Source organism: Gorilla gorilla, chromosome 17, assembly GCF_029281585.2.
Source record: "Gorilla gorilla gorilla isolate KB3781 chromosome 17, NHGRI_mGorGor1-v2.1_pri, whole genome shotgun sequence".
NCBI classification, from domain to species: domain Eukaryota; kingdom Metazoa; phylum Chordata; class Mammalia; order Primates; family Hominidae; genus Gorilla; species Gorilla gorilla.
This window is the reverse complement of record NC_073241.2, coordinates 42,789,105-42,798,749: the sequence shown is the minus strand read 5'-3', so window position 1 is coordinate 42,798,749 and position 9,645 is coordinate 42,789,105. Positions and strand designations below refer to the sequence as shown.

General features: G+C 46.2%; 1 long non-coding RNA gene across 1 annotated transcript; it reads right to left on the bottom strand.

Annotated features, from left to right (window-relative positions):
• Positions 1-3,401: 3,401 nt before the first annotated feature.
• LOC115931415 (uncharacterized) lies at positions 3,402-8,746 on the bottom strand. The gene is made up of 2 exons (XR_008673698.1): positions 8,601-8,746; positions 3,402-4,083 (listed from the first exon to the last, which is right to left on the bottom strand). It is a non-coding gene; the product is annotated as an uncharacterized lncRNA (long non-coding RNA).
• Between the last annotated feature and the right edge of the window lie 899 nt (positions 8,747-9,645).

Genomic DNA, 9,645 nt, shown 5'->3' with positions numbered 1-9,645 from the left:
TATCCCTCTCTGGGGCAGGAGAAGTGTTCCAATGATCCACCTTTCTTAAGGCACAGAAGACTCAGGGCTGTCCCTGTTCCCTGCAACCAGAGCTGCCCGGTCGCAATCTGAACTCTACAGCTCCCCCGGTGGCCCCCATGCAGAAGTGCAGAGAGAGCTAGAGCCGGGACCACTTCCTCCAGCCTCCTACACACAGGGTGCCCAAGGATTCCCTAATAGTACATTCTATTATTGCCACCTCCATCCGCGTTGGCTCAGTGGGCCACCAGCGCATCACCAAGTCCCTTGTTTCTTTCTCGATGCTTCCCCCACCGCTTCAGAGGAGTTTTATTTGGTGGTGAGAGGATGCACAGTAATGTTCTTCTAGAAACTTTCTGTCTTCACCCCACAATACTTGTTTTTAACTTAAAGGCCAAGAATTGGATGTTGTTGTTCTCTAGTTCCACTCCTTCCAGCAAATGGCACTAGAGGTTTTATATCAGGGGCCCGAATGAATGAAATGGGTGAGGGTTATTGTTTAATAGGGACTATATGTTTTGGGCAAAACATCAATGAATACTTCAAACCATCACAAATGTTCTTCCCAGTGAATATTCCTCACCCTAAATAGGAACAAAGGATCGCGTTTCTCTCTTTCACCCCCCCAGCCCTGCAGGAGATCTGGAGACTGGGTGATGCTTCTCTTCCCTGCACTGGGAGTGGATACCATGCTGGCTCTCGTCTCCTTTCCGCACCCCAGGTGGTTAAACGGCACAGGAGCAGGCAGTCTCCACCAGCGAACTTTAATAGGCCTGGCAAAGTCTCCATCAGAGGCTCTCAACCCTGACTGCACAGCAGGATCAATTAGAGAGCTTTAAAAACGTATGCGTCCCACCTTAGAAAAATTCATCGGAATTGCAGAGGACAGAGCCCGTACATTTTAGTAAAGCTCCTCCACATACATGATTCTGACATGCAACTAAGGTTGAGAATCACTGACCAGGAGCAGGGTTCTTTATGTTGGCACTATTACAATTTTGAATCTGGTGATTCCTTGTTGGAGAGGAGGGGCCTGTCCTGTGCATGGCAGGATCTTGGGCAGAGTCCCTGGCCTCTATCCAGCTGATGCCATAACAGCCCCCTAGTCATGACAATCAAAAGTGTCTCCCGATATTGCCAAATGCTCCCTTGAGCGTTTCCTGCCCTCCAACTAGGCAGGAAGCCCTAGTTGAGAAAGTGAAAAGCTGGCATTGGCTAAAGAAGTAAATGATACTCTCTCAGTTGTCATTTGGCCTGTGGGCTTCAAGAGGAGAGATATTTGTTCCCTGAGCCTAAGTTCCTACTGGACCAATGCACCCTCTTGGTTCCTATGTGCCCCTAAGCCTGCCCTACTTCTGTAGTGCAGTGTACAGGGCAGGTTCAGGCCAGAGCTGGGAGGTATCCCATATTCTAGCTCTGATGTCTCCATTCAAAGCAGTCTTTTTACAAATCCTTGATAGTTCTGAAATCCACCCTTACTTCTGGCCAAATCCACTTTCTCTTTGCACACACAGTTTCTCTCAGAGGGTCTAGACCTTACCCCTCGATCACCAGACTCTAATTCCAATTCTAGGACTTTGAACTGGTCTACAGGGCAGACATGCACTGCAGAATGATTCTTTAAAACCCCAATAGAGCTCCCGCATGTTCTCACCCTCGGCACTATTGATGTTTTGGACCAGATAATTCCTTGATGTGCAGTTTGCATAAAGAGTTGTGGGCTGTTTAGCAGTTTCCCTGGCCTCTATCCACAAGAAGCCAGGAGCAATTCATACTCTTCTCCCTACAGGTCGTGAAAACCAAAACTATCTCCGGACATTGCCAAATGTCCCTTGGAGGGCAAAAGTCCCTCCTGACAGAGGACAACTGATGTAGCATATACACATGTTCAAGGCATAGGCTCAGGTATTCAGAAAAATGTCATTTTTCCTTCTCTATAATTCAACCTAAGCTTCCTTTGAAGCCCCCATTCTATGTGATAGCTGAAAACAGTCATTTTTAGGCCTTTTCAGTTATGTCAGGTAAAGTCAGGAAATTCAGTGCTTCCCCCTTCCCAGTTCACATCTTAATAGTTTCTTCTAGAGCCTGGGGCCTGGAGGGAGGCGCGAAGCTGACGGGCAGCCTTCCCTCTGTGATGGCAAACCCTGGGCCGCATCTCTCCTGTTCACACCTCATCACAGGGCCCATGGGCTCTGCAGCACCTCCTCAATGTGGCCACAGCATGTCCCCATCCCGTCCCCAAGCTCTCTGTTGGTCCTCCTCCGAAAGTTTCCCAACAGAGCCTGGGAACTTTGGGCTGTCCTTGCTGCCCAAGGCCACAGACACTCAGCTGACTATAACTGGCCTTTCTAATCTGGATTCTCCCTGACGCCATCTGCTCACTGCTACCTCCACCTCGGCTGGTGCAGGCAAAGGTGTCTGGGACCCTGGTTGCCTTCCCAGAAGCAAACACAGAGCCCCTCTGTCCTGAAATCATGGGGCCTCTCTGGCTATTCTTTCAGGGCTCTCCCTTCAAGACACCCTATGGGCTAATCTCAGGAGGGAGGGCAAGACACCATGGGGCTGCAGTGGACGCGTCAGGGGGCTTTTTGCTTTTGTGTGTCACCCAGAGTCCAAGCCTCCTTCCTATGTGACAATGCTGGCCATTTGGGGAGCTGGTGGAAAGCAGGCCCCCCACCTACCTTGGAATCCTGAGAGGTTAGACGCCTGGGAGTCGCCAGCTGGTGGGCCATGACCCTCAGGACCTTCCATCTGCAGCCAGAGTCACAAAATGTCAGTTCCTCCTGCAGCATCTTTCAGTGACATCCCCCGTCCACCTCCGGCAGCGGGGATACCAGGGGCAAGTTCCTGCAGCCTTGGCGGCCTCGTTCTAACCAGGTGACTCTGGGAGGGGACCTTGGCTGGGCTCTCACTACCAGAGTCTCTTGACTGCTCTCCATCTTCCAAATCTGTGTTTCCAGCCTTCCTAATATCCCTCTAATACATGCATTTTCTCTTTAGGTTAGCCAGACTTCATGTTTGTTATTTGCAGTCGGGCCCTGATCATGGCAAGCCCCTGTGTCCCACCTTCTCCCTTCCTCTCAGGCCGGGGGCTCTTCAGCAACTCATGCCGGGGGGACTCTGCAGCCATCTGGGAGGGGCTGTGGGAAAGCCACGCAGCTCTGACGAAACAGATGTGCTTCCCAAGTGTTCCCGTCTTACCCCTCCGTGAGGGTTATTTGTTTTGCTTTTCATTTAAAGCCGAGAATTTTATGTATTTCTTTTTGTCTGATTCAACTTTCATTTACTAAGATGGACCTGCTAAAAGACCTAAATATTAGTAAATCATATAAAGCATGGATGAGATAACAGGGTGTGGGTGTGTGTATGGGGGTGTGCAAGTGTGTGCGTGAGTGTGTGTGTGAATTTAGGGGTACATCAATTAATACTTCTCAAAATAAGCTTTCCGTATATCATTTAATCCTCACCAAAAGCCCCAAAAGAAAACATTATTACCCTAATAATACAGAAGGTAAACTGAGGCTCCAAGATACTAAATAACATGCCACAGATCACAAAGGTGGTAGACACGGTATCCAGGGCCCAAGTTCTGACAGTCAGATTCCAGAGCCTGTGGATTTTCTGCCACAGCACATTCCACTGGCTCGCCAGACCCGGACCTTTTCCCTCCAGAAACACCGTCCAGGGAGTGTGTTGGCATCTCTACTGTCTCTTCCCATCACCATCTGCATCACCAGCCTATAGATCTCACATTCATCCAAGCAGTCACTACTGACACCACAAGAATGGCCAACCCTTGACATCCAGGGAGCAGCTTGGACCACAGGGGTGAAGCAGTGGGGTCGGGCTCCACAGGGATCCGATGGTCTTCTGTGCTTAGTACCTACAGCCAATTCTATAGAGGTGTCTTGCAAGGCCCATGCATCAGTTTCCAGGATCATGCGCCCATTTTGTAGCTGGAATAATGTCCTAGCTCCCATCAGCAATTGATGGCACACACAGAGAGGTATGACTAAACCCGGCAGCCATTCATTGTTTAGTGTACCCATTTGGCAACATTTTCTCCTGCAAGAGCAAAAAGACCATCTTAGGTGTGTGTTCAAGTCACTGACACTGAGAAAAATCGTCCCTGTGAAAGCTCTGGGGCGCCCTGAGATTCCACCCATCTGGAGCAAAAGCACCACATTTGCAGATGCCTGTGGTTTGCCTAATTACATTTTCACAAACCCTTGGAAAGCAATGAGTGCTTCAGCTGCACCACGCGTGTGGCTTAATGAGGTTTCGGAACCCTATATTATGAAATTGTCACAGGTTATTTGTCAGAAGGCAGCTGCCTTGGAATATAGCAGACTTAAAATTTGGGGTCCCCACATTTTCATAACAATTCTTTGTTAATTACAAAAATACTACATAATTCCAATTACATGCAACAAGTATTTTCAGAGCATTCATTTCAAACACACCTGAGTTTTCAGATTTTTGTGGAAATCCGAGCATTTGTTGTTCCTCTGAGCATCCTTGAGGGATTGAAAAGTGACCAAAAGAAATAATGGTTTCCTAATAAACGAGAGACCTTGAAATGAATTAATCTATATTGATTTCTTTTCCTTGTAGCTGTATTAACTACTCTATACTCTAATGCTTACCCTTCTCACAAATTGTTTTTATCCTACTCTTTGCATTGATTATTTTTAAAGTGTATTTAATGTAAGCACTATCACCACTTGGTTATTATGGGATTGATAATGTCATGAGTGGATTATTCTTGCCCTTTCCTGGTAGGTTATTTCCCCTCCCTTATTTCTCTTTCTGGCTCCTTGCTTTATAATCCCGCTGTTGCTAATTATGAATTCTCTACACCAACTGGAGCATAACCACAGCCCCTGCAGTCCCCACTTAGGCCTAATAACACCCCTCTTGCCGAGTGGGCCTCCAGTCACCTGGAGCCACCAGGCCTCATTTAGAGCCTGGGCTCAGCCTCTCCAGGTGTCAGGAACTCTCACCCGTAGCAAGTGAGGCCCAGAAAGCAACTTCTATTATGCTGTGTCCAAAGGCCAAATGGCCTGGGGGTTAGCGAATGCTCATTATTTAGAGAGCTTCTCGATCTTTGGGGGAGGGGCATGTGATTTTCCAAATTCCTTCTTTGTCCTGCCCTAGGGAGAACACAGCCTGCATGCTAGAAAACAATGAAATTAATTTATTATTCATGTGCACTGTACAGAATTTGGAAAATGCAGAAAAATAAACACATACACAAAATATTTGTAACGACATGAACGAGAGATAACCCCAGGCTTTAACCTCTGTATATATGTCTATGTATATTTAATGAAAAAGGATTATATCATCATACTGTTTTGTTGGCTGATTTTTAAAGTTAACAACATATTATTAATATTTTCACATGCCATGGAACATTATGCCAGATGACTGCTAAATAGTACACTGTATAACTATATCATTATATGTAATACTTAACCAATCTAACGTGGCCTCTTTAGGATGATTTTTTTTTACTGCAAATTATGTGTAATATAAAAAGATTTCCAAGGATACTTGTGCATATTTAGTTATTTCCTTATTTATCATATAAATATTTTATAGATCATATTTATACGATAATTTTCTAGAATTGGAATTGCTGCATCAGAAAGTAAGTTTTAAAGTGAGAGCTCTCTTCTTGACCTGGTTCTACCAGTTCTGCTCCTGGTGGCTAGGTTCTCCTAGTGCTATTTTCTGCTACTCACACCACGTTGAGCAGAGTTGTATGGAGGTGCCTTTAGAAACGCAGGTTCTGGGCCGCTCACCCCCATTTCTGGAGCTGCAGCCAAAAGGTCTGCATAGTTATCTCCACGGCAATGCTTAGGAGCAGGGAAGTTCATGAACCACCCAAGCTTCCATGGTCCATAACCCTGTTGAGTTAAGTATGTACCTGGGGTTTGTTTTAGTGTCAGGTATGGTAAGACGGCAGACACAGAAATGACTGCTGTGAGGAAGTTTGCACTCACAGATCCCCACAGGCACGGGGCATTTTAAGCCCCACCATGCCAGAAAGACCAGGGATGGTCAGGAAACAAGAGGATGTGGGCACCGTGTGGCTGGGACCTTTACTGGGATTTACGAGGGAAGGAATAAGCCAGGCAGGGTAAGTAAGCTGAGTAGACTTAGTATTGGATACTTTAAATTATTCGAGCGGCCCAGTGCTATAAAGGTGGTCTCTAGTTGGCAGGTCCCTGGCCCTGGGGTGACATAGGGCAGGGGGAGTATTTGTTTGGTGAGTGAGAGTTTGATGAAAGGGTTGGTTGAGGGTGTGAGCTCTAGACTGGTTGGTTTATCAAAAGCATGGTCACAGGGGAATTGTTTGCTATTTCTAGGAATTAGGTAGCCCTGGAAGGGACAGTCTCTCCAGCATCAAAGCCCCAAATGCCAGAGTATCAAGAATACAGAAAATAAGAAAATAGAGTTTAACCCTCTATCTACACTGAGCCTCTGCTCAGAACTCCCAAGGCCACTGCACCATTTCCTCTTTTGATGACAGCTTCCTTTGGAAATAGGTATTCCCTAGAATTGAATTAGAATTTTGCCAGCCTCTCCTGCCTGATTACAGCTCCTCACTCCCAGAACTCCTAGCAGCTGGCACTAGACTCAGCTGCCTGTAACTCGGCCCTGAAGCCTCCTGACACCCAGAATGAGTTCCTATCAGTCAGCCTCCAGCTTACAGAAGAATAGCTATGACTGCTGAATTTGCTTCTGTGTTGGTTCACCTAACACTAGGCACAAAAAAGCTAAAACACCCAAGATCAAAACAGGTTTCCTTACTTGCAGCACCCTCTATGTACAGGTCACCTGGGGGAGAGGCTGAAATTCTTGGCAAGATCCTATTTATGAATTAGCTGTGGATCTCAAATGCCCCTGCATCCATATAACTTCATTAGTATGGAATCAAAAATTGCTTCTAATTATGGAATGAATGTTTGTTAAACGAGAGAAGAAAATGAGTTTTTATCACAATCCTTGTTTTTTCTCTTTTGTAGGGAAAATCTAAAATTGGATCAAAAAGAAACAGAACTGTGAGCTTCCGACAGTTCTTCTTGTGATTGGATTACTAAATATTATTATTTCTATTCATAGTTTACATTGCTGCTGATAGAGCTGTTATTACCGGAAAACAAAAACACAACAAAAACCCTTTGAAATCTTCTTCGGCAAATTCTCTCAATAGGTAGGCGTCTTCCTATCTACTCTCAATTCTTTTCTGAGAGGTCGGCTAATTTTACCTTTTAAAATCATTGATATTTAAATCCACTGGTTTTTTTTTTTTTTTTAATGTTTATCTACTTGCCAAGAATTGTCCCATCTTTTCTTGAGCACATCGGTAAAAATGTTCTTCTCTATTGTTGAGGCAGCAACTGTTCTCTGTAGTTGGAAATTACCCCACTGGGGAGATAGGGGCACCCTCCCCTTCATGGGCAGCCCCTGCGTTTTATCTTTCTGTTTGTGAGCTGTGTTTGTTCCCGCATCACCCGACTCCCCTCCCATCTGTGTGCTGGAGCTCAAAGTTCCCTGTGTAATCAGCCTTCCCAAGTGACCCCGTGCCCTTCCCAAGCACGGCAGCCCCGGACCTGGGGGAGACGTCAGTACCATGGCTCCAGGGAGCGTGCTGCTCATCAACCCTCTCGGAGCTGGCAACTCAACCACTTGCCCCTTTTTGAACAGGCAACAGGTGACCAGGCCCCAGCAGCCCGTGGGGCCTTGATAGAGCTCTTCTCACTCTTCACTGATGTCTCACTGCGTGCCAGGCTGTCCTGGAGTTTCGTTGACGTATACCACATAGGCACCGTTTGTCTTTCCAAGGCCCTAGAAATCTGCTTGTTCTGTTCCAGCCCTGCGGGCCAGGCGCTGGGCTGGAGCCATCTCTGTGGCTCCCTTCCCACCACTGCATGTAAATCAGGGCATCCAAGGAGCAACAGAGACCGTTTTAAGCAGTCTCTGGAAGCTGGGTTTTGATGTAGTAATGTCCTCGTCAGAGATCAGCTTCTCTTGTCCTTTTGTACACAGGTGAAAAATTCTAAGGACAGTAGCCCCAAGAAAGCTTTTCTTTCTCCCTGCCCCTGCCAATATTCTCCCTGGATCGCTGGTGTTTCTTCTGAGCCCGACGCCGCACACTGGGGCCGCCCCTGCAGGCTTGCTCTGTTCCTTTGATGGCCACATGAATGTAGATTCCTGTCTATTTCAGCTGAGCTCTCTCTACGGACTTTTCTAAAATGTTAAATGCTGAACTCTAGCCAGCATGATGCCGTTTCATTTTGCTTCAGCCCAGACCCAAAATACTAAAGCTCCTACAAAGACATTCAGACTGTGTTTCAGAAAGGAGAGAAATAAATACAAGTTTTAGAACACTTTGCAGGAGTGAAAGTTAGATCTTTGCAAAGTCAGTATTGACCTGTGTTTAGAATGGGTTGAAAGATAATACAAACTGGATTCAACTACTGAAAATGTTACAAAAAGTCTCAGACATGCCATTATTCAGAGTTTCTAAAACGGCACGGATAGGGCTTTTATTAGGATTTCTCCCCACTTACAAAACGTGTATGGTCATGCCAGAAGGAAAAACGTGAAAGCAGAATCACATCTTCTATCCGATGTGACCGTCTCTTTCTTTACAATCATCTTCATATTTGGCTCTGTGAACACCGACAGCAATCATGTCAGCTGCTTGTTCTGCAGTGAAAAATGTTCTGCATGGGTTTCAATTGTAAACAGGTCATCCATCTCCCACGTGGTCAGAAGGGGGTGTTCTCCCAAATTTGTACAAGGCTTGTTTCTCTGTCTCCTCTGAAAGAATTTACATGCTCAGAGAAATCTCTCTGGCTCATCCGCTGCATGTATGGAAATGCGTGCGCATGGAAACAGAACATATTTTATCCAAGCAGATTGTGCTAAAACTAAGTGATATTCGGGGGCCTGTGCCCAGGCAGGAAGGGAGTAGAATGCCCTTCATGGGGTTGAGGGTTTGTTGTAATATTTTGTTTCCTATTCTATGGTTTGGGAAAAAGAATGGGCAAAAACGGATTACAGGAGGAAGCCTGCTTTTCTGGAGCTCACTTGTTTGTTGCCTTGCAATGCAGAATAACTTTCGTTTGTTTGGGGAAATGGGAACCAAAGGCTGGAAACCTGGCTTTTGCAGGCCCCTTTTGAAACGTGGAAGGGCTCTTCAACTTCTGAAGGTTTAGGAGGGGGCATTCTTGTCTTTACCACCCAACCAGGCTGGCCTGTAGGTGTTTTTTAATCTGACATCGTTATTTCTTTATATTTTGTTTGGACTCTGGGCTCAGTAGTGCTCTGCTGAGGACATTCGTATCCATGTATCCAGGAAGTAGAGCAGTTGCATTTTGAACAAAGGGCTTGAATACAAAACAAAACACCTATTTTTGGACAGGTAAGGTGGGTCACACCTGTAATCTCAGCACTTTGAGAGACAGAGGCAGGAGGATCCCTTCACCCCAAGAGTTTGAGACGAGCCTGGGCAAAAAATTTTAAAACATTAGCCAGTTGTGATGGCCCATCCCTTGTAGTCCCAGCTACTTGGGAGGCTGAGGTGGGAGGACTGGTTTAGGAGGACTGGGA